This window comes from Anolis carolinensis, chromosome 4 (genome assembly GCF_035594765.1).
Source record: "Anolis carolinensis isolate JA03-04 chromosome 4, rAnoCar3.1.pri, whole genome shotgun sequence".
In the NCBI taxonomy this organism is placed as follows: Eukaryota; Metazoa; Chordata; class Lepidosauria; order Squamata; family Dactyloidae; genus Anolis; species Anolis carolinensis.
In genome coordinates, this window is record NC_085844.1 from 118,601,654 (window position 1) to 118,606,460 (window position 4,807).

Below are 4,807 nucleotides of genomic sequence, written 5' to 3' on the forward strand. Positions count from 1 at the left end.
TTCTAGGCTGCGGCGAAGACCCAGCCAGGCTGACTGACATTCCCGCCCTGGCCCTGCCTCCTGCTCCGCGCACCCTGGCCCCGCCTCTTGCGCTGTGTGGGAGGCGGAGCCAGAGTGCGTGGCGCAGGAGGCAGGGCTACGGCGGGAATGTCCGCGGCGGGAATGTCCAGCCAGCCTGGCTGGGCCTTCGCCACGGCCTGGAAGGCTGGGCCAGGGCGCGCGGTGCGGGAGGCGGGGCTGGGTGCGCGGTGCGGGAGGCGGGGGCAGGTCTGGCCCCGCTTCCCGGGGTCTCAACAGCGCCCCCGGGACCATGGCGCCCAACGCAGAGGCGTAATCGGCTTCCACTTTGGACCGGGCCTGATCTGCACATACACCCCTCCCTCCCAATCACACCTCCCTCTTCCCCTTCCTTAGCCATTCCCTACCACTATGCAAATTTCCCCTCCACCTCACAATCTGTTCCTCCCACCCAATCTGCATTTACACCCCTCCCGTTAGGATTGGGCTCTCCAACCACTTGAAGGGAACTTCTGAGAATTGAATTGGGGGCCAAAGGGAAAAGGCAGATCCCCATGTTCTCACTGGGGACCTCAGCCTTCTCTCTTGGGATCAGGGCTTCCCTTAGGGGGAATTTGTGGTTCTTGTGTGGAAGTGGAGGTGGACAGGGACCCTTGAAGGGAACAGGGAACTCTGGGGGAGCCACAGGAACTTTCCTATCATCTTTAGTACCCATGCAGCAGAGAAGGAAACACCACTTCCTAGCCATCTGCAAAAAGGGGAGACAATGAGAGAGGGAACTCTCAGCTCTAGAATAATGACTGGAGAAGGCCCCTATCTCAGTTGCCGCCTCCTTGTGGCTGGGGATTATAGCTCTTCACCCTGAACCACCTGGCCAGAGCCATCTTGATGAGGACACACTGAGGGCCAGAGGAGCAGCCAGGGAAATCCATGCTGCATCTGCCATGAAGCCCCTCTATCCACAACTGAGTTCTAAAAGGCAATGGTTGTCACCAACTGTGACAGAGACTTCTGGTGTGCATGGAACCACCGGGTCTCCTTGGCAACCAGGTAAACATCTCCAGCTTTGGAATCTGGAGCAGAAACAGAACTTTTTCAAAAGAAAACCAGCCTGGAACTTCTCTTGGGAGGAGCCCAGCAGGCATAATTGCCACATGCTTCCCTGATCCCACTCCTCCTCATTGAAGGGCAGGCAGAGCCACAAGATTGTAGGGCTGAACCTAAAAGGATTCAAAGGGCCTTTTGTTGCTCCTCCAGACAAACAAACTTGGATTTTCTGGGAAGAAAGGGTTTTCTTGCTTTGGCTTTGGACACCTCCATTATCCATCACCACCACCCTCCCCACCAGCCAAACTAGGGGCTACCAAGAAATCCTGGACCCTCCCAGGACGCCAACCATTTGGGGACATCTTCCTTTGTTCCCTGTTCTGCTTTGGAGCCGCAGGTGGTGCAGCAGGTTAAACCGCTGAGCTGCTGAACTTGCTGATTGAAAAATCAGTACTTCGAATCAGGGGAGTGGGGTGAGCTCCCGCTGTTAGCACCAGCTTCTGCTTACCTAGCAGTTCGAAAACATGCAAATGTGAGTAGATCAATAGGTACCACTCAGGCGGGAAGGAAATGGCGCTCCCTGCAGTCAAGACAGCCACATTACCTATGGACAATGCTGGCTTAGAAATGGAGATGAGCACCACTCCCCAGAGTCGGACACAACTAGACTTAATGTCAAAGCGAAACCTTTGTCTTTACCTTATAGATAGAATACTGTAGTCTAAATGTGCATCTACATTACAGAATTAATGATTTGGGGGGGGGGGGGGTGCTGGGATTTTGCTTTGGGGGGGGGGGGGCTGAGTCTGTGTGGGAGATGATCTACCCTAGCAAACCTTTTGTATCGTTATCCCAATACCCCCATGCATATGGGATATATTGAGCATGGTGATCAGATCACGATATGAATAAACATAACAGTTTAAATAATAAATGTAAGGCCTTCTCACGGACCACTCTGAGAATCTGGGGGGGGGGGGGGCTGAAGCCCCTCAAGCCCCCCCCCCTCCCCCCCGCTACATGCTTAAACTTTCACACGACATTCTTGATTTCGCTTGTAACAATAAGATAAGCCGGTGCCTGCCAAGCGCATCTCAGTGAGTCAGGGTGACCAGAAAAAGCTATGAAGTTCTAGCGTATTCTGGTTTTTGCTGTTTTGCACCTGTCTGCTTGCTTAGTAATAGACAGCCAATCACAAATGTATTAACCTGCTGTATTGTTTTTATTTAGCATTTTTAGGTAGGTAAAGGTTTCCCCTGACGTTAAGTCCAATTGTGTCCGACTCTGGGGGTTGGTGCTCATCTCCATTTCTAAGTCAAAGAGCCGGCGTTGTCCATAGACACCTCCAAGGTTATGTAGCTGGCATGACTGCATGGAGCGCCGTTACCTTCGCCGTTACCGCAGTTTTACTTACCACTATATTGTTGTTAAAATGTTGGTTTAATATGTGTAATGCTAAATGTCAATGATGTCTGTTTTATTGTGGATGTATTTTATTTTGTTTATTGTGGAAATTGGCCCCATATTAGCCACCCCGAGTCCCTGCGGGGAGATGGAGGCAGGGTATAAAAATAAAGTTGTTGTTGTTGTTGTTATTATTAGGTAAACATAGACCAATTAGATGGACAATGTATTTTGGATGTCTCTAAAACAATAAAGTCAGTGCCCCCATCTAGAGGGTTTGGCACTCTTCGTGCCTAGAGCACCACTGCCACCATTTGCTGGGCCAGCAAATAAAGCTATGTTTGGAGAGATTCAAACTCGTTGGTGTGTTTCTTCCGCACCGCCCTCCCGAGTCAGAAGGGGACTCCTGAGAACGTGCAAAGTGCATGCCCCTTCAATAACACACCCTTTCTCTGCATTAAAACTGAGGCTCCTACACTGCCATATAAAATCCATATTAATCTGTGTTGAACTTAGACTCAGATAATTCTGTTCAAAGCAGATAATGTGGATTATCTGTTTTGACCATCTGGATTATATGGCAGTGTAGAAGAGGCTTGGCCGACATAGAATCATGGAATCATAGAGTTGGAAAAGACCTCACAGACCATCCAATCCAACCCCTTACCAAGAAGCAGGAAAATCGCATCCAAAGCACCCCCTTCTCATACAGAAAAGCTTACTGTCAGGAAAGATAATCTCTTCTGAGTTACTATTCTGAGCTCCAAAATTGGAAGAAGAAAAAAGAGGAAAGCTAGGGATGTGGCCACAAGGAAGAATTATAGCAATTTAAAACCGCTTCATATGTCATGGCTCATTATTTATTATTTATTTAGTTATTTATTTATTTCTGGTATTTCTACCCCACCCTTCTCCCCTGGGGGACTCAGGGCGGCTTACAAATTGGCAACATAGTGCCATCACATCAACAATACAATACAAAAGGCATTAAAAACTAAAAACATTTAAAACATCATAAAAAACAATATACAATAATAAAACATTACCATGCACCGAGGTAATGTCCTTTCATTCACTAGACCTTATTATGGAATTAGGAGCCACCGGTGGTGTAGTGGGTCAAAGCCTTGTGACCTGAAGGTTGGGTTGTTGACCTGAAGGCTGCTAGGTTCGAATCCAACCCGGGGAGAGCGCGGATGAGCTCCCTCTATCAGCTCCAGCTCCATGCGGGGACATGAGAGAAGCCTCCCACAAGGATGGTAAAAACATCCGAGCATCCCCTGGGCAACATCCTCTCACACCAGAAGCAACTTGCAGTTTCTCAAGTTGCTCCTGACACGGAAAAAAAAAAAAGGAATTCTGGAATTTTTAGTTTGGGGTGGTGCTAAAGCTCTCTGACAGAGGCTCAATAGGTCACAAAACTACAAACCTCAGAATTCCATAGCTTTAAACCATGGCAATTAAAGTGGTATCAAATGGCTATCGTTCTGTACTGTAGATCCACTACTTATGTTTGCTGATATGGTCTGCCATCAAGTTACTTCTAAGGCCCCTTCTACACTGCCGTAAAATCCAGATTATCAAATCAGATAATCCACATTATCTGCTTTGAATTAGATTATCTGAGTCTACACTACCCTATCATTCAGTTCAAAGCAGATAATCTGAATTGTATATGGCAGTATAGAATCATAGAATCCTAGAGTTGGAAGAGACCTCATGGGCCATCCAGTCCAACCCCCTGCAAGAAGCAGGAAAATCTCATTCAAAGCACCCCGAACAGATGGCCATCCAGCCTCTGCTTAAAAGCCTCCAAAGAAGAAGCCTCCACCACACTCTGAAGCAGAGTTCGACTGCCGAACAGCTCTCACAGTGAGGAAATTCTTCCTAATGTTCAGGTGGAATCTCCTTTCCTGTAGTTTGAAGCCATTGGTCCACGTCCTAACTCATGGCAACCGTATCATGGGGTTTTCTTGGTAAGAGTTCTTGAGAGAGACGCCTTTGCCTTTTTCTGAGGCTGAGAAAGTGTGACTTGCCCATGGTCACCAGTGGGATTTCTATGGCAGAGGGTGAATTCGAACTCCGACCTCCCGAATCGTAGCCCTGCGCTTTAACCCGCTACGCCATGCTTTCAACGAGATATTTTTGCAGACGACGGGCTCATTACGTCATCCCTGTATGGTCCAATCAAATCCATCAGCGGGAGATAGAATTCCTACATATACAAGAGAGAATGGGAGCACAGACTCAAGGAGTCGACTGCAGAGGTGTAAGCCTCATCGATAGGCGATTACTTTGGGCTGGCGATTTGGCATTCATTGGACAGAGTTTGTCGTGC